General features: G+C 43.5%; 1 long non-coding RNA gene and 1 pseudogene across 1 annotated transcript; one reads left to right on the top strand and one right to left on the bottom strand.

The window, feature by feature from the left end:
- Positions 1-5,439: 5,439 nt before the first annotated feature.
- Positions 5,440-10,802, bottom strand: LOC146180776 (uncharacterized). Its single transcript, XR_014700397.1, has 3 exons — positions 10,400-10,802; positions 10,004-10,092; positions 5,440-5,712 (listed from the first exon to the last, which is right to left on the bottom strand). It is a non-coding gene; the product is annotated as an uncharacterized LOC146180776 (long non-coding RNA).
- Positions 10,803-15,169: 4,367 nt separating this feature from the next.
- LOC146180775 (uncharacterized) lies at positions 15,170-24,651 on the top strand (annotated as a pseudogene).
- Positions 24,652-26,147: the final 1,496 nt, after the last annotated feature.

Raw genomic sequence — 26,147 nt, 5'->3', positions numbered from 1 at the left:
CTTCTCGAAGCCTTTCTAAAAATGTGCTAGCCGATACATTTATTCAAAGGTTATGGCTGAAGGCTCACAATTATGCAGAAGTGGCAGTCTGCTTGGCTGCCAAAGGAGCCTGTCTAATAGCACTGTGAGGTAAAGGAAAGATGGTCAGTTCTAGAAAAAAAGCCGATATGGTGATACAGAAAAATGCTTTTCTAGCTCTGCAACTCTATGCTTCTTGGCACCCCCATTGCTCCACTTCTGCCTACACTTAATTTAAGAATGTGTTTGACAAGTTCATATAAAGTGGCAAGGCAGTCAGCTATTGAAGAGTCCTGCATTCTGATCTTGGCCCTCCTTGAAACAGCCGCAGCATGGTTCCCACTGCAGCATTGTCTGCTTTTGCATCTGTGCTTTGTCCCATCACATGTGATCAACACTCTGCCAAGAAGTGCTGCCACTGAAAGCAGAGTTTGTGAACGTAGCCTCCACGCTGTGTTCATGATGTGTGCCAACATACAAGGTGGTGTCACTAGATGGAAGTGTGGGAGAGTGCATGAGAATATTAACACTGCTTCCAGCAGGTTATTTTCCTGACAAATTCAATACTCAAATATTTTATATTTTTTAATTTTGCTATCCGAAGCCCGAATTGAATACCACTCTATTCAGTTCAACATTGAAAATATTCAATGATCCCCAAAACCGTCCTCCAGAGGGATTATAAGCCTACTGAATCAAGGGTGTCAAAAACTGACCAATGCAATCAAGGAAAGATCCGTATTGGTAATCTTACCCTCTTGATAGGCAGCAGCTACAACATCATACAGCTCCTGGTCCGCAAATGGAAGTGGGTCCTGTTCACTGACCAGTGGGTCCTGTTCACTAGCCACTGCAAGGGGGGCCTGCCCGCTCGCTGTTGCAAGAGGGGCATGCCTGCTCTCCGTTGCAAGAGGGGCGTGCCCGCTAGCTGTTGCAAGAGGGGTGTGCCCACTCCCCGTTGCAAGAGTGGCCTGCCCACTCTGTCCAAGGGAGGACTGCAGACTTGTAACTGGAACTGAGCGACAGAAAGGTGATACAAATATATTCAAACATCTCTTGCCAAACAAAAAATTTGCCACCTGTGGTGATTCCATGCATGATCATAGCATAAAATAAGTAACAACAACGCTGAACTTGAGTAGTTGTCCCCCTAACTTGATATTTTAAATTAAATTTAGACTAGCAGCAGACTGATAACTGCACAATTCCTTCGACTGAACGCTTTGGTTTTCACACTCTGAATGACTAAAACTAGCACATGTCAACATATGATTTGTTTTTGGTTTGTGGGGTTTAACATCCCGAAGCGACTTGAGCTATGACAGACGCACATCAACGTATGTATTAAAAATTCCTGATCACACAAAAAGTCGTTACTAAACTAACACTTCAGCCTAGAACGGTTTAGCACCAAAGTCACAATGTGAGCTTTGCAATGTCAAGAATACACTGACATCAAATTAGAGCTACCAATATAAAGTATTCCAACAGTAGCTTTCACTGTTTCATGCCAAATAAATTTGCCACAATAAGAAAGGTTGCCAGTTATTTTGAGGTCAATCGCATAATTCTTTTTCTTGGCCCAATGCAGCTAAAATTAACGAGCCTTGACATGAACAAATGGCCACAACCAGCAGCAGTCTAATGTATATAACACATTCACCCTGCTCAATATGAGGTCCCTATTTCGATTTAGAAAACTAAGAGCACAGGGGATCAAGGCCGGCCTCCCTCCACTGACCAAAATGGTATAGTAAGCATAAGGTATGTTTGTTCAATCATTACTTCAAAGAAGGTGAGCTGCTGACAGTGCCTCTATATATAGTCATTTACAAATTCAACATAACTATCAAGTAGTATCAATCTGATAAACAATAAAGTGTAAGAACAAACCTGTGGGTACTTCTGAAAATGTGTTCTTTTCAGCAACATGGGTGCTACGAGCTATTTCTGCATAAAAAGCACATAAAAATTAGAAGGTTGTTAGCAAATAAATTATGGCTTTCACTATGGATCCCATATAACTCAAATGAACTTCAAGATATAACAAGCAAGCAAATGTCCCTAAAATTAACAATACGAGGAAATACACATATAAGCTTACCAAAAAAAGGAATATGTGGAAGCGTTAGTTGTAAAATAGGTAGGCATTACTTGGTTGAATATAATGATTCAGCTATCTCAAAACAGTACCACAGATGAGAGTAAAACTCAGCCTAAAATTTTTCTGCGGTAGGTTTGGCACATAAACGACAATCAACCTCGGTTGCAATTTCAATACTTGCCATAAGACAGAACTTTAGTCCTTTGCATACTGAGCCAAATGCTCGAAGCCCCTTTGCAGCAACAAAGCTGAAAACGTGTCTGCATGCATTTCTTTCTAGCCAGTTAAACTTGTCTGCAACTTCTTTATTTTCCACCATACAGTACACAAATTACCTGATGTGACCAAGCACATACCCAGAAGACCGAAATACAAGAGGGCAGTGTCTTTGTGAGCACAATATTTCAATGACTGAAAGGTGCAAATAGCATGCGTATGAATTTTCTCGCATATAACCTGCACCTAAAGCTGAAAAAAAAAGGAAGTGTTTAAAAACTAGGCATGTGAGTTATCTACGAATTCTTCATTGGGGAAGGGGGTCCCTCTTGGAGCCAGCTCAGCTACATGGCAATGTGCGGCCTTCTGTGTAGTTCACTGTCCACATCGTCATTGATGCGTGCACCAAAGAGCATAGGTAAATCTATGTCCATGGTCTGCTTATTCTACTATGCTATACTCAGCATGCTTAGTTAGAGCACTGTTGAAGAATTGGGAGCCCATGAGCATTGATTTTATGCAGTTCTGTGAAGTGCTTTCGTTGGCGAACTTTGTCACGAATGCCAGAAACAGAACTACTCAACAATGGCAAAGGTCTCTGTGGAGCCTTCAAGTGAACAGTGCAGTAGAGCTGGAGCTTCTTCGCATGTGGTGTCACACATGATAGCATTTCACAGCACAAGCAGCTAGCAGCATGTGATATGCATGGGAAATTTCAACATGCGTTGCAGACAAGCAACGGAAGCACGCATTACTGCCACTGTGGCATAATGCCTTCAAAAAATGATAAAATGAACAGACCATAGATTAGGCAATTATCGTTTTTAACGGCATGCAGCTACGAGCTCGGTGGCAGGCTGACCAGCATGGCCAATGGCCACTGTGGTGTGGGCTGGCTGGAAAGTCCTGCACCCACCCTCCCAAATCTATGCTGTGGGAGACTCAGTCAGCCTGTCTATTGTCAACATGCCTATGTTGCATGCCTACAGTTGCATGCATAGCAGTGAAGGCACAAGGAACACCAATATGTGTACAAGCCCAAGGACATATACCAAAAAATTATTTTCCAGCGTGTTCTACCCCGACACAGTGCCAATCGAAAGCCTGGCCAAATTAACCAACTCCAGCACGAAGCATGCAGATAAACGCAATTCCAACTTAAATGGGTGTCTGACGGCTCCTGAGGAAGTCGGAATTATCGAATTAGTGGGGTACCAAGTGACGAGGTTTTACTGTACACCTTTAAGTGCGGCTGGGAAACCTCGGGTGACAGCAGTGGGATCATTGCAATGTATCTTTAAAGCAACCTGATAATTCTGCGCAGTTGTAACTTCCTAGTTGTATTTCTTTCAGGTAAGTGTGCGAGCTATATGAGAGAATCTTCTGCTAAAGCAGGCGTGAACTATTCGCCCTAGGTGGCCAGCCTCCTCAGTCTAGGAAGCTGTGGACCCGAGCCACATCCTTAGTCTAGTCCGAGACTATACACATCATCACCATCATCATCATCAGCCCGATTATACCCACTGCAGGGCGAAGGCCTCTCCCATATTTCTCCACTTAACCCGGTTCTGTGCTAGCTGCATCCACTTGACCCCTGCGAACTTCTTAATCTCATCCGCCCACCTAACTTTCTGCCGCCCCCTGCTACGCTTTCCTTCCCTTGGAATCCAGTTTGTTACCCTCAGCGACCATCGGTTATCCTCTCTTCGCACTACATGTCCTGCCCATGTCCATTTCTTCTTCTTAATTTCTACTAGAATGTCGGTAACTTGAGTTATTTCTCTGACCCACTCTGCACGCTTTCCGAGACTATACACAGAGTTTTTTAATTTTCAAAGGTTTTATCTATGAAGTGTGGGTTATATGCAGGGGCTGGTTATACACAAGATACGGTAGAACACAACTAAAAGATTAGGATATAAAAAAAATAATAAACGTAACATAACATACTCACTCACCAATTTTGTCGAGCAATGCATTAGTAAGCCTTTTGTTCTGTGCTCTCTCTTCAATTAACTGCATCTCCAAATTTTCTATTTTTGCCAGAAGCTCTTTTTTTTCTTCTTCAAACATTACTTTTTCAGTTTCCAAAGTTTGGCAACACCAGTTATGTTCACCTTGTGAACTTTTCTCAACCTCCTCAGCTGCTGGCACCTCTGTGGCAGGGCTTTCCATAGCAGAAAGTCTTGCAGGGCGATTTTTTCCGTCCTCGTGCTGAAAGATCATCACAAAGCAAAGTAAATAATTGTGTATGAATATAAAGTCACAGAAAAGAATGCTTCAATTAGATTGCATTAGAATGCATGTTGTACTGTGCTGGGTTTAGGGCTGTCATGAATCAAACGTAAGGTTAAGGAAATGAAATGCAGGCTGTATACTGGAATATTGGTACTAAAGCAGTCCAAAGGTGCAGTAGTGAAAGCTAATCACGGAGTTTGCTCAATATATCCATGTTTCAAATTTTGCTTGGCAGTCTACCTATATATATATATATATATATATATATACACACACACACCGGGTGTCCCAGATTACTTGAACCAAGGGTTAAAAAATAAAATATGAGAGGTAGGCCAGGGAAACCGTTTGCATGCAACTGCCAGCCGCTTTGCGCATCACAGGCATTTTTTTGTTTTGCAATTACTTAATTAACTAATTATGTTAATTTTTCCAATTTACTAAACAATGACTTTAGACATAAATGTGAATTGCAAAGTCTGAGAGCACCTTCAGAAACCCCAATTCCATTAACTGCAATAAAAAAAGCGTCACGTGTATTTTTCCTTCCAAGCTCAAAAGAAAGCCCGCGAAATACAAATAAAATCATGTGACTAGCGCATTCGCACGCAGAGATTGTGGTGCTCTCAGTCGTGGTTTGAGTGAACGAAATCACCTGCGGCCATGCTTCATTGGCCACGTTGCAGTTGCAGGCCGATATGCTTGCGATGGTTTCTTCCCCTGCGTCAGCCAGCCGGCGCACGTGGCGGTGCAAGTAGCAACGAGTGCGGTGAGATTCTAACAAGGCATTTGCATCACCTTCTCTCCCATCAGCGAACGTCAAGACAAGCGGATGAGCTATGCATAAATTCAATCGAGCGTCTACTTCAGCAGCAGTAAGAGTAGTCACGTGATCCCACTTTCTCCCCTAGGTCAACGCTAGCACCGTTCGCTCCAGTGGTGGCGCTCGTGCCCAATAGCAAAAGAACCACTTGTTTACAGGCTGTTTAATGGGCCATTACAATTAGATAACAGACACTACTCACCATTTCAGTGCTCCCACAATTTTCAAAGGTATTAATTATATTGGTGAGCTCATTTCTTGCAGCCTGGCGCATCAGTTTTCTTTTTTCTCTCTCAGACAGTCCTGCAGGTGGCTTAATAAAATAAAAACCTCCATGAGTTACAAAAAAGAACAAAATTTACAAAATAAACATTCCATAATTGTCCTTTGACTTCATGAAACAGCTGGTCTTGCCCTGGTGCTTGAAAAAATTTTAGCCAAAACACAAATATAAATATTGCTTGCTTGGATGCACATTCAAGAATTTATAAATGTCTTGATATTAAACTTATCACAGCCGATGCTCTTGAGCTTCAAAGGGCCTTAAGTTAACCTGCATCATTAGAGACCTTATTCTAAAACAAAGGAGCTAATCATCCTGCAAATGGAGACTTCATTATCCAGAAGAGGCCAGAAATTGAACTTTGAGCAACACAATCACAGGCCAGTTTTGCAACCTTGCACCAGCGTTATTAGTGGTTTAGCATACTGGAGACATACAAGAGTTCTATGTATGCCAATTGTAAACATGCAATGGTCCAACCTAGCTGCTCACTTGTCGCTGTGCATGTGCAGCTTCTGTACATCACCTCGGTACATGTCTCCACCAATACTTCTCCAGTATGCTAAATCTCTCTACTCAGACAGCATTAGCTATAATAGCATACACTTTCATGGAGTCGTTTTCCAATTCACATCACAACTGAATCAATTGACAGGAATATTTTAAGCGCAGTTAATGCAAAAAGAGAAGTGTTTCAGGGTAGGGCAAACATCAATAAGGGCGAAACGAGCAAAAACAAATTTTCATCAAGGATAAAACTGGATGAAGTTGTCCTCAGTGTCCGTTATAGGTGGTTTTGTTTGGTACTATACTAATAATGCAAATATCCAGCCAAGGAGTTGCAGTGCAAAAATAACTTGAATAGCTGTAAGGAGGTTCTTCAAAGACAAAGTACAATCATGAGCAAAGGTAGAAAGACAACAGCTTCGATGGCAGGAGCGGCTGCGGGGCTGCATTGAGTCGCTGTTATCTTGCGCCGAGCACTCATGCCGAGAGTGCCGCATGAGACAAAACTTCATCCACACTCTCGTGCGGGTACTTATGCCTGACAAATTTCTAGTGCCACATTCCACTGCTCTGCTGATGACAGCTGCGATGAAAGAAAACTTTCACTGCACAGTGCTCCAGAAATAGCATCGTTGCGCATTGGCAAACCAATCTGACAGTAGCATGACGTCAAGCCACATGTGCTCCTGAGTGGTAAGTTATACTTTAGTTGCACTAATTTTTGGCTTTTCTTCACACTGAAGACTTCTCCTGCATGATATTTTAACTTCCCACTCAATACTGCAGCTTATTCCAGTTGGCGATTCAGAACAAGCTTTCTTGTTCCATGATTCCACATCATCCATATATGAAGTGCATATCAAAGTGTGATCTAGACTCAGATGGTAGATGCATTCAAGCTTGTTTGATTGCTAACTTAACTTGTTGCTTCACACCAAAGGTTAAGGAAAATTAGATTGCAGAACAATGACAGAAGTGGTTCTCAGGGCCATACGACCACAAGCCAGCATGCGCTCTTCCTAACACTGCTTGCCTGTTCACCCATGCATTTCTAGAAGACATAGATTTTGTTAAACAAAAACCACAAGCAGCTGCTCTTTTGCTCTGTATGCTTTCCCTGCTGCCTTGGAACACTATGCCTGCTGTTTATACTTTATTTTCCGCTCCTGTCAGAGCCTGAGAAAGGCTCACAGTATTGTAAAATAAATAAATAAATATAAATAAATAAATTATGACTAGATTGTGAGCCGCTGTCGAGCCGAATGCATTGAACGCATGAACAAGAGTAGTGCACAAATTTCTTTACCTGCTATGGAGTGCATGCTTGAGCAATGGGCTTGACATTTGTCACAAATGAAGTGCTGCTTGTACTTGAACTCTTTTGTTGAGATTATGTGTGCAGGCAGAACATGCACAGCAATTCCCTGCTTCAAACACCCCATAGAATAAGTGCTAAGTGTCGGGCGCAAACAGGCTCTTTATTCTGTATGAAATAATGATTGTAATATTTTGCGATATTGCCACAACGAAGTAGACTAGGGCACGGCTTTTCCACCTATACAGGCCAGCTCTGCACCTCGCGGCGTGGAAGAAGGCCGTCATGTGACACGTTATGCAGGCAGAATGGTCAGTCATGCGATTCAACCTAAAGCAGACACATTACGCCGGCCCACATTCACAAAATAGGGCCCCAGCCACAACTGCTGATTTCATCCCAGAAATTTACAGCGTGCTGGTCACTTGACAGGGTCCTTGTCCTACACAGCGCCATTGCAGTGCACACTCCCATTAGGTGAACTAGTCTGCAGCAGAGGAGTTGAATGCTGCACTAGAAATTTGAAAACATTGATAACCTCTCTTTCTAGGGGCACACTCACACCTAGCATGGCACAAGATAACAGCGACACGGTGTGACCTGCAGCTGCTCCTTCCGCCGAAGCCGTAGTATCTCCATTTTTGTTCATGATAGTAACAAAGGCACCATCACATGTATGGCACCAGATGACTACCACAGTCCTATAAGAATCTATTACAACTCTGCAGTTGTGTAAACTGAACGCATTTTGGCAATGGTGAAGGAACGCCGACCAAATAAAAATGAACAAAAACAAGGCGTTTCAACTCCCGTAGATATGGCGTGCTCAGCGATAGCATTTGAATACTCTTTTGTTTTTTTACGTCATAATTATGTTCTTTTAGGCACCTAACGAAGTTTACAGTTTTGCCAATGTATACGTGGTCACAGTCGGAACAAAGAACTTTGTACGCTAAGCCAGGGTGTTTTTTTCTTGGGAAGAGGGTCTTTCACGTTTACCAATGCATGTCACAGTTTTCTTGTCAGAACGTGGGTGACATGGGCTTTAAAGATGTGCATAATGCGCAACAAGGCTTCATTTATTCCGGAGATATAAGGCACGGCAGCACGTTTCGAGGGCAACAAGGAAGTTTCCCGTGCTGGGCGAGATAACTGTCCTTCGACAGATTGCACAAATTAGGTCGAGGAAGTTGTTGCTTGAAAGTTCTTGTCCTATATTGCAAGTCAATTGCCTGGCCTTCGCGGGAGCTACAGATGCGTTCTGATCGTTCAAACATAGACATAGCAACTGATTTCTTTCGTATGGCCAGGTGAACTGAATTAAAGTTGAGGTACCTTCCAACGGTTAGATGGCATCCTCAAAGTGCTGCAGATGAAGTTATGTGATGTTAAGAAGATAGTGAGAGACCAGAAAGCGTGGCGTGATATGGTCCATAGGGTCACGAAGAGTTGGACACGACTGAATGACTGTACTGAACTGAATCTTCCAATGTGGCAGTAAAGTTTGCTTTGCTGCTCTTAAAGCTGACAAAGCTCTACCTAAACGAACCCCCATTTGATGCCTTGGACCTCCGTAGGCTTCTACAGTTCTGCCTGGATAACACTTATTTCGTCTGCCAAGGACACTTTTACCATAAACTTCAGGTCACACCAATGGGTGCCTCTATATCTGTGACTGTTGCTAATCTTAGTATGGAATCTGTCGAATTCCAAGCCCTTGAGACATTCGCATCACCGCCAAGAATTTTCCTAACATATGTAGACGACTGCTTTTACATAAAGTGGACTTAATAGCCTTCTATCAAAATGTCCCTTCCTGGACTTTTTGATAAAACGGGACAGCAAGAAGCTCAGATTCAGCGTTTACAGAAAACAGACCCACACCGGAAGGTACCCCAACTTTAATTCAATTCACCCAGCTACAAAAAAAAAAAAAGAATCAGTCACTATGTCCTTGTTCAAACGATCGGAACGCATCTGCCGCTCCCATGATGATCAGCGTGCTGCTGTACCCTATGCCCCTGGAATAAGCAAAGCTTGGCATGCATTATGCGCACCTTCAATGCCCATGCCGCCCACGTTCTGACAAGAAAAACTGCGACATGCGTTGGTAAACCTCAAAGACCCCGTTCATAAAAGAAAAAAAAAAAGGGGGAAGCCTCGCATATTGTACAAGGTTCCTTGTTCTGACTGACTTAAGTATACATTGGCGAAACTGGTAACTTCGAAGCACCTAAAAAAACATTAACGACGTAAAAAAAACAAAAACAAAAAGTGGATGCTATCGTCGAGCACGCCGTATATACGGGAGCCAGGATACCTCGTGTTTGTTATTTGGTCGGCGGTCCTTTTTCATCATCAAAATGTTTGTCCCCGACCATACGAGCTTTCGTCCAACTCTCGACTTCATAAATTGAATGCAGCACGTTTTTCTTTTTTTAGAAGAAACGTTCAGCACCACTCAAAAACATGTCATAAAATTAACAGATAAACACTTACCATAGTGCTTTTCTGTATTTTTCCCAAAATGACGCGTGGTACTGAGGCCCTCGAAGTCCGGAACTGGCCTAACAGGCCTTCAAGTGATCCTAATAAGAAACGTCACAAAGACAAAAGAGAAAGTGCAGTGGTACAGAGTAGAAAATATAAATGACAAATGTAAATACAGTAATTCGTGAGATACTACTTCTACCTTCTGTTCAAGGATCTATTCTAAAGGTTATATATTTATCCCTGTATCCGCTATTTCACGAGCATTCAAGTATGCAGATTCGGGATGCGCACCCGTTGTCGATAACACATCTTGAAATTAGCACTTCATCCGTTACGTGAACGCTAAGTACGTGAAACATCGCAAGCAGAAAAACAATGCAGATATAATGAAATGACGCTTACCTGCCAACAAAGTGACTGTTGCAGGGTAAAAGTTTTCACTGCTGCCATCATCATCTACCCAATAAGCAGAAACAGTTTGGTCCTTCCTAAAGTCTTCCGCACTAGACGGACGGAACTGTTTGATTAGTTCAACCGGTAAGACTGCTCGTTCGCCGTCTTCGATATACTGCACGCATGCAAACATGCTGACTTTTCTTCGGAGCCTGCACACAACTCAGCATAACAAGCTTCCAGCCGGTGCTGTGCAAAACAGTGCGCTAAGCCTGCATGGGGGCATGCATGGCCTTCACCTAGTGTGTGTTCTTTTTTTTTTTCTTTTTTTTTTTGTCCATAGGCCTGTAGTTGCGTCAATATATGTGTACGTATTTTAAAACGCTAGAATCCTGTTTTTATTTGTGCATAACAGTTTTTTTTTTTCTTCGAAACGTACTGTGCACGATAAGTGCTAAGATATGGAGGCCATCTGCGGCCACTATTAAGTTATTTCGGTTTCGGAAACGAATATTGTGTTTTTTTAGCTAAATTAGTACGTGCACCAATGCACGTTTTATTTTTTATTTTTTTGCGATGCTTATTGCCTCGGGGCATAAGAGGAATGCTATAAAGATGAAGGATATGGTTAAATGAGAACAGAACATCTTTATTTTGTTCAGTCAGAAGGCGGGAACCCTCAGTCCAGGGTCCCGTTGGCCGATGATGCAGTACAAATAAATAAAAAAAAAAAGGTTGACTTATGTAATGAAGCCTAAAAGAGAACGATGGAGCGGTCACTTTTTTTCTCTACGCTAGTGCGATAGCTACGATGGGGTTAGCTGCAGTTGAAAATTTTCAGCTGTCAAGGACCAGCAGTGTCAATTAAATCAGCTGCAGAACGTGTTTTGGGAGTGTAATTATGGTGTTTCCATTTTAATATGTGGCTATCATATAATAGACACACATTCACGCATGTTTAATTTGTTTTCATCTTGTTTTGCACCTGTAACCATATGCCGCATGTAAAAAAAAAATAGCTTGGCGTTCACTTTCTCGCGCTCATTAACCAAATATAGTCATATTGTAAAGAAACCATCCGCGAGGATACAGCGCGGGAGGTCATTTCGGAACCTGGCCGCGGCTACAATCATGAATCAAAATCTTAGACAAAAATAATAATCATATACAATGGCGTCGCGAGGGGGGTGCGGTCCGCACCAGGCGCCGCGCTCAGAGGGGTGCAGCTGGACAGTGAGAGGGAGGAAGGGATGGGGAGCGAAATGAATTAATTATTGTGTAAAGACGCGATAAGGCGCGCATTGGTGCCGCTGAGACACTGACCGGCAAGTGTAGAACGATTACTATTTTTTTTTTTGTGATGATCGCGAGTACTTAACACATGCTTATGCCAGGGACTCCACGCCATTTTAACGTTGCATGGGCCCGTGTACGTACTATATAATGAGCAACATGAGCAGGAACATACGAGCGCATGGCAAATAGCCTGGAAACCCACTCTGCTACGAAACGGCTGCTGATTGCGAGGCGCTAGCGATGATAAGGCGCTTATGGAGCGCAGATTGCGGACAGTGACGTCTGTGTTAATTCTGCGCTTAATACCGCTGTTTACTATCTTTTTTTTTTTCTATGTGGGTGTGTGTGTGTCAAGCACGCTCTAAATGACTATTTTCTGGTCAACAGCCCACAAAGAAAATCAAGGGTTACCAGCTGTATTTGCCGCAGAACTACAGACAGCACGGTTCGCGATCTGCGCTCCATAATCGCCTTATCACAGCTAGCGGCCAGCGTCTTGCAATCAGCTGCCGCTTTGCAGCAACGCTAGCAAGGCGGGAATGTCAACAGGAACCGCGGCGCCTTTTCTACTTTGTTTCCAGCGTAACGCCACAAGTGGGTTTCGAGGGCAATGCGCTCGCGTGTTCCTGCTCATATTGCTCATGATAGTATACGTGCGTGTACCTACCAGCAAGCCGATACCCATGGGAAACCCTTGCGTAGACAGCACCCGTCGGCGGCCGCGCCGCCGCATCGCCTCTTTTTGTTTGCGCGTAGTTCACATCTCCTTTCCCAAGCGAGGCCCGCTGGCAGTATCTCTCTCCAGCAGTCTTTTGTCTTGTTTATTTATTTCGTGTCTTTCTCTCTTTTCGACCCAATCACACATCCACCTCACACTTTCGATGCGCCTAAAGGCACGGAATGCCTTTTGCTCAGTGGGATGGAAAAAGTCTGATCACTACAGAGGAAGTAAAAGGTAACTTGCGATCCGGTGCTTTAAAAGAAGAGGAGAGGGGGGGGGGGGGGGGGGGGCGTGCTTAAGTGAGGGTGACCGCCGATGATTAAACGGCAACAATTTAGCGGTTACCAAACCAGGCCCGAAATCTCTCATGCGCCGCAGAGAGCATAGAGCAATGAGAAACAGGTACAGAGCATAAGAAACAAATCACGAGAAGGGCTGCATGAAGGCTTATATAGAACCCTAGATTGAGGAGAAACCTCACATACCGATTCTCGCCAGTCATGCACAACCGCAAACGTTGCATGATTATAGAGGATGATTATTATATAGATCCTATACTATATATATGCGGGCAGAATAGAAAGGATTATCAAACCCGTCTGGGCGACCGCTCTTCAAAGCGAATTAAGCTTCGACAGGCTAAGGCTGCCGCCGAGACCCAAGAATAACTCCTCGGCCTGCGCCTATATGCTGACCAGACATATGTCCATGCCTAGTTTATCGATCCATCCATGCATCCTAACTATCTCTCTGTTGGAAGAAATAAAGTCCATTTCAACCTCTCTCTCTCTCTCTCGATATTTAACCGATTTAATCAATTAGACCTATATCGCGCGCGCAATTACCGCGACCGGTGCTCTCCAGACTTGAGTGGAACTGAGCTGTAGAACGGAGACTCACGTCTGTGATGCGATATTCTTGGAATTATAGTCACCGATTAAGTCCAATGCAGTTACAAATAGAGGTTTAACTCACAGCATGCCGCGCCATATCTATGAGGGCGGAAAATAGAAGAAAGCAGTTTTAGGTCATTTGTGTCCGCGTGGTCGGCCGCGTGGCACATAAGCTGCGCACAAACCCAGATGCACGCTGCCAATTAAGTGCGTGCTTCGATGAGTGCGACACTAACGCACGGCTATATATATGCAGACAATTGAAGGGAAATGAGGGGCTCGCTATTATATAATTTTTAAGAAGCTAACAGACTACGAGTCCAAGGCAAACGTTGGGGAAATATGAGGATATATATGGGGTAGGAAAGATGCGCCTTGCCAGGCTAAAATGGCGATTTATTATGGAACGAGAGCAAGCCCTCACTCGCGCCCGCAGGAAACGAGGTACTCACCGCCCGGCCGACGAAACCTCGGGCATATCGTGAGCCTTCTCGTTCCCGGGATTGCCCGAGTGGCCGGAACCCATACCAGTTCTATCGTCGTACCAGGGACTGGATCACGGTAGCTTTTAAGAATATTCCTGGCAGCAGCCGACAGACGGCCCATTCCGAAGTTCCGTATGGCTGCTTTGGAGTCACTATAACAATATCTGCTTCGGGCCCGCGCAAAACCCGTGACGCGAGCGGCTTAACCCGACGCGAGTTTACTACTTTTTGTCGGCGACAATGAAGTTCATACTTGAAAACCCCGATCAGTGCACTTAAAGATCAGGTGGCGAAATTAGTCCGGAGCCCTCCACTATATCTCTTTCCGCTTTCGCTTTCACTCCCACCGTCCGTCCCGCCGGGGTGGTGCAATGGTAAGACGCCCGACCACTGTGCCGGAATACCCGTGTTCGAACCCGACCTCGGCGGTTGCGTTTCGATGGAGGCGAAACCAGCGAAACGGAGTGGCATCCGTGTGCTGTGCGATGACAGTGCACGTTAAAGAACCCCAGGTGGTCGAAATTTCCGGAGTCCTCCACTACGGCGTCTCTCATAGCCTTAGTCGCTTTGGGACGTTTAACCCCACAAAACCATAAAAAGCACTCCCACCGTCCACCCTACCCTTCGGCACGGGTCAGTTGTCCACAGAACAAGCAAGTGTGACAATGCGCGCGCTTGAATCCTTGAATTCTTTTCCTGTGAAGAAATTAAAATTGATGCCTGAATACTTTACGACTCGAGCTTACCTGCCCATTTATTTTGTATTCTGTATGAGTTAATACCTATTTTATATTATTGTTATTTATATTATTATTATTATTATTGTTATTATTATTATTATTATCACTAGTAGTAGTAGTAGTAGTAGTAGTAGTAGTAGTAGTAGCAGTACAGCGGCGCTGGCTACTCTTTTACAGCCAAGAAACACGTCGTATCATGTCTCTACCACTGGACGAGCGTGAATGATCCAGCGTGCATGGCAGCCAGTGATCTGCCTTATAGCTTGTGTCTGCTCAGTTTTATATATCCTCCTTGTGTCTGCTTTGTGGCGTGCAAACAGTTCAAAAAGTTTTTGTTGCCGATAGTAGACGGTACGGGAAGCGCTGTCATACATCATGGCAAGCGTTGAAAAGAAACGACGCAAAGATTATTTGCATCGCAGCAAAGATGGCGAACAGTTCTGTGTGCCCAAAACGACATTTTACAGACGTGAAAGGAAGGCCGATTCGCCAACAGCGCAGACTTCGCAGCAAGGTCAGACCGCTACATTGCCCGGACCGTGTAACGATAGTGATAGCGCTCCATCGATTGCGGACTGCAACCAGGCCACTGACTCAGTAGGTGGCGACGACGAAGCGCCACGATCTTCGGACGTCGCAGCAGATAGCTCCGTGGATGAAGATGATCCGCGTATGGACAGCTTCACTGAAGAAGAATTGTTAGGAGCAGCGTTCGCTGCATTTAGCTCAGAAAAGGTGCCCAACCTCGGCACATCGAAGGCAGGGGCGATTGCAATGGCCATGTCGTTTGCAGTGGCTCATGGCCTTACTTGGGTGGCATTGGGCGACCTCTGCGCGCTTATCAACAATATCGCAGGAACTGACGTTTTGCCCCGCAACAAGTACGGGTTCAGGAAGCTGTGGTCGGCGAGAAAAAACGACCTGGTTCAGTCGTGGTATATTTGCAGCGTATGCAAAGTTCTTTTGACTACATGCGGTGGTGAAGCGATATGTTCACATTGTGGAATAAGAGAACCGGTGTCCAAAACACAGGCCCGAGGTTCTTACTTCGTTACATTGGACCCAGGAAAACAGTTAGCCTTACTTATAGAAAGAACCAAACAGAGCCTTGAAGAAGGGCTGCACACGAGAAGCAAAAGGTCTGATGTAGTGACTGACATCACAACTGGATTTTGTTTTGAAGAACTGTGCAAAGACGAAGATGTGCAACATGATGACTTGACACTGACAATAAACACAGACGGAAGTCCAGTGTTCAAATCCTCCAAAACGTCAGTGTGGCCACTGCAATTTGTGCTGAACGAACTGCCGCCAGCAGTTCGTTTTCAGAACCCTGTATTAGCTGGACTGTGGTTCGGTAACACACACCCTGACATGCAGAAGTTTTTAAACATATTTGTCAGTGGGCTTAATTCAATGCAACCTATTATTTGGAAGAATAGCACTTCGGTGCACCGCTCCAGAGCCTTTGTGTTGTGCTGCACAGTTGACGCACCAGCGCGTGCTGCTGTTTTGAACATGGTGCAGTTCAATGGGATTCATGGCTGCCCCTGGTGCCTTACCACAGCAACACATCACGAAGGTAGGTGTGAACTGTTCTGCACTAATATGGTGGAAATGCTAGCACGTATCTGTGATTTAACTTTTATAGAAACAATAATTATCTGAGGGACATATTTTAATATGAAGTGTATCAAGTAACATGAGCCTTATGCCACTGCAATATTGTTATGTATGGATGAAAACAGCATATGCATGCAGCTCCTCCGATACAATCGACATGCAAGGGCACGTTTACTGTGCGCAACCAACATTTTCGAGACTTGTACACCAAAATTCCTAAAATAGGCCATCAAGGTATTATACTCATTAGTTCCTTTTCAATCTCATGGTAGTGTTACTGACAATTTTAACTTTCATATAGATGTTCACTTCTAATGACATAAACCTGCAAGTGCAGTGCAATCCAGTGGCTTAACAAAATGGCATATGTACAGACACATAGTCGTAGATGTGGAAACTTTCCTTGCATGAACTAGGCCATTACTACCTTGTCTTTGATGGAAGTTTGGGTGTTTGGAACACAAAAGGGGGCAGCTTATATTGCCCCTCTTGGGATCGCCAACAGAACAGCAGTGTTAGCAAATGCTTTGAGTGCTGACCACTCATTACTTTGCTTTTACGGTGTGTGAGATTTGCAGCCATTGTTTTTTCTTGTTTCTGTTCAATCCTCAGGAAGTATGCGGTACATCAGCCTGGCAGGTGCACCACGAACGCACAATCTAGTGATGAGAGATATGTACCTTGCATATGGCTCACACAGCATTGTGAATGGTTATAAGGGACCATCTGCACTTATGAATCTGCAGGGTAAGTTGCGCGAAGATATTCTTGAAGTGGAGCATATTTAGCTACTGACATTTTTCACTCTACCTGGCTCAGAACTCTGATTGCATTCCCTCTGATAATTAGTTTGTTTAGTTTAGTTTTTCCTTATACTGCAGTTGAAAAGAATCGCTCATTTCTACCATTAGGCACGCAGCAGCCTATTCGGAACATGAATAGGAACTAGGCACTTATTGCTTGCCTAAGTTATCTTAATTAGCGTAATCTTCTGTATCAGTTACAACTATGGCAAGACCTAGCATTCAGTCTCTTTTTTTATGAGGGTAAGAAAATGCACGGCAGTTATTTGTAGGTTGCTTAAAACATCACCAGGGATCAATTCTGTGGAGCTTGCTGCGGCTTGATCTATTACATCGATGTCACCTACACTTTTGCAGTTTGATTCTGCGCTATTAAAGCGAGTCTTTTCTCGACCATAAAATTGCAATCACTTTTTCACATATTTCTTTATAGCAGAGATTTGAAACTTTTTTGCCTCAAGGAATCCCAAAGCAGGCATGCAGTGCCTTCACTGATGGCATGAAACTGAGGAACAAGCTATAATAAGAAAATCTAATGCTTTGAAATAGGTTTCAAGAAATGGGACAAGGGCGGTGGGCATGGGAGAGGGAGGAGGAAGCCCAGTGGGAGCTTGTGGAACCCAAGAGAGCAGCCCGCAGAAAGCAGTTCGAGAACCTTTGCTCTATGGCATTCATTCTTGCTACTGTGTAATCATTTACTTTGATATAATGTGCTGGTCAAGTGCTAAAAGTAGTATAATTGAGACTCCTCATGTTTGAAACCAGATTGAATGTGTGAAACTAAAAATGACATCACTTGCAAAAACTAGAAATTGTTAGTTTTATGGACATTGTTTATTGTTTATAATGATAGCTTATGAAGAATTTGTATCACTCTGCCAATGTGTGGATGATCATATCTGTATAAGTAATACATTAGTTGTCACACGGGCAGTTGCAGTGCCCATTGAGTCGGTAGACAGCAAACTTGATGGGGATTGACCGCTGCAACACAACAGTTTTCAGGTTCACGAATGACCATTGGAATCTGAAGGGCCATTGAGAACAATCCTACACTCGCTATGCACTGGTAAACCAAAACATAGCAACTCCAGATGAACAAAATGTATTTTTGATTTAATTAAGGAGTTTTAGACTATATTAACCAGCTCATAAACTATCAATGCTCTTAACTGGGCTAGTTGTGAACGAATTCAGGCATGGTGCTAGCGCACAAGAAGAACACACACTGCGGGTGGGCGGACAGTACACACGCTGGACTGGCAACTGAAATTTATTCCGGTGGCAGAAAAAAACACGCTCGCCAAGCACTGGAAAAAAAAAAAAGAATGTTGCTCTCATTGTAGCACTTGTGCGGCTCTTCTTGGTTTCAGTTGTTATAAAACACGTTCAAAGGGGAACATGAGCGAAGTACTGCAGCACACCGTAGAAGAACCTCGGTTTGTTTAAGCCTGATCACCACACGTTTTGTGAAGTGATCCTTCTGACTGCCAACAGAAACTAGTTTGAGTTCAGGTAGAGTGGTAGCGCACAAGAAGGACACACGCTGGACTTGCAACTGAAATTGATTCCGGAAAGGACACATTTATAAATGCCGTTTTTTTCCTTTCCCCCCTCCTCCTTCACTTGCTCCACTGGTACCGCCTTCAGTTGCAGTCACGTCAAATGTGATGAAAGCCACTTAAAAAATGTCACGTTTACAAAATGCACTGAAGTGATTAAATTCGATAACCCTGAAATGCAAAGGTGACAACGAATGTGAGGAATATGGTATGAAAAAAAACCTTACAAAACAAAAAATATAAACACGAAATAAAAACCGTAGTGGCGGAAGAAATCTTCAAAAGGCAATGTGAAGGCTAAAACCGACCTGTGTAAAGGCAGGCTGAGGTGACATTAGATGAAACAGACAATACAACCATGAGTTGATAAAAAAAAAACTACACCGTGACAAACTGAGCAACAATAAGGGCAAGAGTTCCAACACATGGAAAGAAGAACCACCAAAACCCTTGACGCAACCACAGGTACAAGCCTTAGGGCAGAGGAAATGAGGGATGGGAGAAAATTGCCCGCCAGATAGTAACAAGGGCTAAGACGAAACATCAGCTACTGTATGATGGGAAAAAACCTTCATAATTTTTTATAGCCACCATACCTTTCTAGAAATTCCCATTCTTTAGTACTGTCTGCGACAGTAATAAAGAATGGGAATCGTTTCTCTGTTATCATTCCACCATCACTGCCTGTGGGTTTTAGGAACTTGAAGTATTCCAGTATCATTTTCATAACAGTTTTCAATTAAGAACAGGTCTTGGTATGCCTTTCACCTCTTTTTAATCTGCTTCACATCAGATATTTTACTCCATGCTGACACCACTAGCATAATCTACTATCGGATTATACGCTCACAACTCAATGATAATTGAAATTCGCCATGTGGCAGCAGGTGCATCTGGATAGCCCTCGAAAGTTTCAATAGCCATTCACTCAAGGGACATTGAGATTGCCCATGTGACAGAGATATAAGCCATGTTGAAGTTGAACATGATTTCACCTTAGTGTTTACTTGTGTTGTAATTTATATTTCAGGTTTCAACCTTGTGGCAGGTGTGAGTGTGGAATACATGCACTGCGTGCTGCAAGCCGTCTCCAGGCAGATAACCGAGGCACTGTTCAACACAGCAAACTGCTCTGAAAGGTTTTATGTTGGTATGTTCTCATATTCTGACTATGCATTCTGTCACTCACTTATTTGCTTATAATACTGTCTTCAAGGACTGCAGATATTGAAAATAAGTATTGGTTTTAGAGCTATGAAATGTAGAAAAGTCAAAGAAATGCAATGAAAAAATGATGTTGGTTAAGCTAGGTTGTGTCCAAAACGAAAATTCGGTATTAGCTATTACTGGAGAATGTTGCTGTCTAGTAAAAGGGAGGCTTGTTTGGTTAGTTCGGTAATGATTTGGAAGAAAAACAGCGCGAAACCACGGGATGACAGAAAAGCACAGACACGCTCGTGTCTGTGCTTCTTTTCTGTCGTCCCATGGTTTTGCGCTGTGTTTATTCTAATGCTGTCTAGTAGTTTCAACTCTATGTAACAAAATATGCGTGCTCTTGATTATGCAATGACTAAGCAATCACAGGAGCCCCTTTTGCTGAATGCGTTAACCAAGCCACACTGCATGCAACCACCAGCAGCCTGGCTTGAACCATGAACATTCCACTGAAAGTTAGTTTGCATAGATCACTCACTTGTGTCCTATTGGACACAAGTGACACAAGCACACGCCTGCCACTCCCCCCCCCCCCCCCCCCCCCTGGGTTCAGTGGTTATGACTGCTGTGCCCAAAGATGCGGGATCGAATCCCGGCCGCGGCAGCCGCTTTTCAAAAGCGCCTCTGTGCTGCATGATATTAGCACATCTTAAAGGCTCCAGGTGACTGAGATTTCCGAAGCCCTCTCATACAGCATCTCTCATAGCCCGAGTCGCTTTGGAACATTAAACCGCACAAACCAACCAACCACACCATACATGGACAGGCTGTAGTGCTTGGATGCAGCAGATTGTAGCAGCATGATCTTGTGCGTTTCCTCCTGATTGCTCGAGATCACCTGTGCCTTTTGTTGTGCTGCAAACAGCTTGTGAAACAGCGTATAGGCATTTTGCTTTCCCAGCCGCTCGGAGAAGGAATCTTGTCTAAATTAGTTTCAGTGAGTAGTTTCAGTTCTGACATGGCGGTGCACTGCAAGATAACATCTCTATGTAATTAAAACTATTGCGACAAAAATGTAGAATGCAAATGAGATTCCATTACAGTTATGGAAACAGTGTCTTTTTAGCTAGATCATGAAAACTATGGTGCTTTTTTTATGTATGCAGGTAGCCCATCATGCATGAAGGAGGTCAATGAGCGGTTACTGAGTATCCAGCCGCCTCACTGCATTACTCGCCTTCCTCGCCGGATTGAGGACAGGATGCACTGGAAAGCATCGGTATGGAAGCACTGGATTTTGTTCTATGCCCTTCCCTGCCTTGAGGACCTCATTCCACCAGAGTACTGGTGACATCTTGCCAAGTTGTCAGAAGCTGTGCACATTCTGCTCAGAGAAGCATTGTCTGCCCAGCAGATAGATCATGCAGGTAATGTATTGATGACATTGTGATCATTTTAATCTTGTAGTCTGTCTACTTGTACCTTGCTTCTCACATCTTGTCAGTCTTTTCAGCGCTAAGCGCAAATAATTGAACCATACAGAGTAGTTTGTATGACTTGTAGGCTTACAGCTGTCTTCGGAACACAAAAGGCTTAGAAAATCTGGCTTACACAGTGCGTCAATGTTTCATGCTTTGTCATATGCAGTAAGAAAAAAATAATCAATTTTCCTTACTTCCCTTTTCAAAAACATCTTGGAACTAGCTCCCATGACCTACATAAATGTGTGAAATGACTGGTTTAACTCTTGTACTATTTTTCTAGCAAGGCTTTTTTTCATGATGCTGGGCCTTTAGGAATGGTGGATGCAAACGTGCTGCAGTTTCAGTACAGTGGCTCTTACAGGACATGTGTTTTTTAGAAATATATACGTTTGAAAAGAAGCAGGTTTCTCACTTCTTGGAGGCAGAGCCTTACATTGAGCAGTACATATGCCAGCTGGCATGTTAGAAAATTGAAGGGACAATGAGGGACTCATTATGATACAATGAAAGGAGCCAACAGTCTGCAAGCCCAAGATAAATGTAGGGAATATCGTTTTTTTAAATACTTTTTGTAGTTGATATTGATCAGAACTAGTCCTATAATAATTTTAGGGAGAAGGATATTTAAATACAAAGTGGAAGGAAAAACAATGCGTCAGTGGTGGGAGTTGGCCGCTTTCAATGTATTACAATGTGCCCCTCATTTTCCCTTCCATTTTCTGCTTAATAGCGTGCGAGGATCTCGGTTCTGGCAGTCTGGAGAAAAAAAAAAGGTGGCGTAAGAGGGTTCTCGTAGAGCTTCCGCCCTCCCGATTGATCACATGTCACACGCTCGCGGTATCACAGGGCGTTCCACGTCCGCCGCTATGGAAGAGGGTGGCACTGATAAACACTCTCATGGTTCGGCTACAGCCAACATAAATACCCAAGAAAGTGGAAGGTTGGACAGCTGTCAATGTAGTTCAGTTGGAAGAGCACTGGATGCGACATTCGGAGGTCATTGGTTCGTCTTGCACCATCAGCACATTGTTTTCCCTTCCACTTTGTATTTAATTATCTTTCTCTATAAAATTATTGCAGGGCTAATTCTGGTCAATATCAACTACAAAAAGATTAAAAGAAAAGATATCCCCTATGTTCACCTTGGAGGCGCAGACTGTTGGCTCCTTTCATTCTGGCATACCAGGTGGCACGTGAAGAGGGAGAATGTGTGTTTTTTGGTTTTGACCCTGGTGTGCTCTCTGATAAAGGCCAGTCGGTCTGCTTTCTATGGTAATAGGGAGGGAGATGCACTCTTCAGTTTTTGTCCGCATACTTAAGACTGCTAGCAAATACCTTTTATTGGTTTCTGTGTTCCATACATGTCTGTATGCTTCTGTGCTGTAGCTGACTAATCATAGCAATATTTTTGTACATATAAGCCAGTTAAAATATTTTGAAAGCTTTTGCTAGTGCAGGCCTTCCTGTGGGACAGCACATTTACAAAGTGGTGAATTGATGGGCTATGTTGTGCAGTCACAGTTATGAAGAAAATCATGGTTTCTTAAAATTTGATATATTTATTACCAAAAGCCTCGTGATGGCTCACAAGTGCATAGCCTGAAATTAACCGCCATTCAACGCATCTTGGCAGGTTTTGGAGGCAGTGCAGGCCAGCATAGCTTAGCTTTGTTTTTGGTGCCAGCTGTTAACAGCCATAATCGAAGTCGGAATAAGTCTGAAGAAGGCTGCAACAAGTTGAAGTTAAAGGAAACTGTAATCACGTTTGCTGAGGATATTTGCCAAGCATGTTTTCAAAATAAAATGGTATTTTTCACGCCTGTCTCGTCAAGGTATCGACGTAAGAAGAAAAAGAGGGGGGGGGGGGGTGCATTACAGATTTTTGTAATCTAAGCACCCTTGTCACTTGGAGCTTTGCGATTGTGAAAAAAAAATGGTGTGCTTTGAGTCGACTATGTACCATAATTTTTTACTTTTATCATATGAGACACTCTCAAGGATGGCAACGTGTTTTAACAACTTAACACCAGAAGGAGAAAAGCATATAATCCTCAATTTTGAACCAGTGATAAGTAATTGTAGTATACTGGCACATATAATTTAACTCTGGAAAGAAGTCTGTCCCTCAACTCGCAGCCCTTGATCACCAGAAAAAACTTTTACACTGCCTTCAACCACTCACATAAGCTGCCGGTAACATGGGGGGCAATAATATTGGCCCCCTAATTTCAGATTATTTTATTTGTAAAAAAAAGTTTACTTGTGTGCAGAAATTTAAGATATTATTCCTACAGTTTATTGAAGATTATTGAAGTAGTATACATGCTGGTGTATGCTTGCTTGCTTTTATTACAGTGTCACTCTCTATACTTTTTTTTTTTTTTCAGAGTCCCTCCTGTCCACATTTGTGGTACGTTGCCAGGCGTTGTATGGTGTAACAGCTGCAACGTTTAATGTGCATCAGCTCCTGCACTTGGCCAACAGTGTTCGGAATTTAGGACCTTTATGGGCCCATTCTGCCTTCGTTTTCGAAGGGGGCAATGGCAAACTAGTTAAATCTGTGACAGCTGCTCGTGGCCTTCCTCATCAAATTGTGGAGCGTGTGGTGATGACGCAGCAGCTGGAGAACTTGATTGCCATCGGAGGAATCACAGAAGAAGAGAAAGTGATCTGCAATCGGTTCCTCGGACATCCCCATGTTACAAATGCAGCAGAGGAGGATGGAGCAACACTTCTCAGTCAAAACAAGTGTGCGACCTTGACTGCTTCAGAAAAATTGGCTCTGAATCAGGTTGGCTGTGACCCCACACAAGCGGAGTGCTATGAAAGGTTGATTTATAGGAAACAAGTTTACCATAGCACATTGTACCAAAAGCCAGAAAAAAGTGACAGCACCTTTGTGAACACCTCAGACGGGTACTTTCGAATTGAAAAGGTGGTTCGTGCACCATTTGAGGCTGGACATGCTTGTTTCTTACTGTGTCGAGAAGTAATTGTTTCAGACTCCATCCATTATCCAGATTACATCAAACCGTGTTTTATGTCTGGAAGGTCTGAACTGAAAGTACTAAGACCGTGGCAGATCATAAGTAGCTGCATATACATAGAGTTATGCAGGTTGCAGAAAGCATTTGTGTGCTGCCTGCCTAATATGATTGAGCGAGATTAGGCCTGTAAGAGAGTGCTACTATTTAGGCTGTTCTTTTTCTTGCTTTACCTGATTGGAGATTTGGCATTTCTACATAAGTTTTAGTTATGATGTAGCCTTATTATGATTGGCAAGAGCTAATGGCTGTTTAAGTGAGGACACATGCCGCTTGGCTAATATGAAGCTGTATGCAAGAGGCTTAGACTGTTATTCCTGTTTGCGCATCTCCATGGTCAGATCTTATCTGTGAAGCACGTGCAACGAGCTGGAAACCAAAGAAAGATGTCTCACATAGTGGTGTAGCTGACAAATAAATCTTAAAGCTCAAAACCCTAATGACAGTTTATGTAATTCTGGAAATGCAGAAAGTTCCCGTGGTGTAGTGAAGCAGCTTTATCAGGCAAACATCTTTACTTGTCATAGAGATTATCTTTTGCTCTCACCATGTCTGCACTCCTTCTGACTGATGTAGTTACCTATGTTTTGCACTTTTCAGCTGCTCATTTGAAACAGTGGTATGTGTAGGCTGAAAGACATTGACTTTGCAGTGTGAAGAGCCCTATCGTTAACATAAACTAATGAACTATAGCCACATCATCTGTATGGATAGCTGGAATGTTTATGAAAAACTAGGTGTGTGGCTAACATTCGCGAATGAAATGGCTGCAGTGTTTATGAAAAACTAGGTGTGTGGCTAACGTTCACGAAGGAGAAGTATGCTTGCTGAAAGGTGTTATGATGTTCTGAATAAGGCATACTGTATATACTCGCATAATAGGCTCACTTTTTTTTTCAGAAAATTCGGCTCAAAGTTAGGGGTGCGCCTATTATGCGGGGTGAAAATTCCGCACATTTTTCGACTCGCATTCTCGCGCTTTAAATTTAACATATGTCAAGAACATGGCTACTCTCACATAAATGCCGATAAACCTAGCATAAAAATGAAAAAGAAAGCTACTTACGGTTCAATGAACAGACGAGAGATGTCGAGTGCACGCACACGAAAAATTTATTTACATACATACACTGATGCTCTACTCATCAGAATCAGATTCCGATTCAGAGTCCGAGAGCACACACTCATCACTGACCGGGGACTCGGTACCTTTGTCCGAATTCCACAGCATCTCATCTTCGCTCGCATCTAGTGCGTTGGAGATCCCCGTCTTCTTGAAGCTTTTTCTGATGACATCAGAGATCTCTCTCCAGGCTTCCACTATCCAATCGCACAACATTTCCACACGCGGCCTCTTAATTTTGCCACCTGCAGTTAGCTCATGCTGCCCTGCAGCCATCCGGTTAGTGTAGTTTCCGAACGTTGTCCTTAAAAGGCTTATTTAAGGACACGTCCAAAGGCTGCAGCACAGATGTGAGGCCGCCCGGAATCATGACAATATCCGTGCGCAGCTCTTTCAGCTTCGTTTTAACACTTTCCACGAGGTCTCCGCGAAAACTGTCCGGAACGAGCATGGCCGGATACAACAGGCCACCTGGCCGCCGGCCCCAGACCGTTTTTATCCAGTCCAGCATCAAATTTTCATTCATCCAGCCTTTCTCCTGGACCCTAATGTGTATATCTCGATGGAGAGTCCCCTTTGGAAGCGTCTTCCTTTTAAAAATAACGTACGGCGGCAGTTTGTGCCTATCCGCTGTCATCGCTAGCATAACAGTGCATCTTTGCTTGTCCGCGCCAGATGTTCTAATGAGCACACTTCGTGCACCTTTGTCCTCCACTGTGGTGTTTCTTGGCATGTCGAAACAAAGGGGCGTCTGATCTGCATTCCCGATCTGCGACAAAATAAGGTTTTTTGCTGTCGGAGTTTTTTGCTGTCGGAGCCGGATCACAA

The sequence above is a fragment of the Amblyomma maculatum genome, chromosome 8 (genome assembly GCF_055883805.1).
Source record: "Amblyomma maculatum isolate TAMU_Amacu chromosome 8, ASM5588380v1, whole genome shotgun sequence".
Lineage (NCBI taxonomy): Eukaryota > Metazoa > Arthropoda > Arachnida > Ixodida > Ixodidae > Amblyomma > Amblyomma maculatum.
The sequence above is the reverse complement of the archived record's forward strand: the minus strand, read 5'-3'. Positions and strand labels throughout refer to the sequence as shown.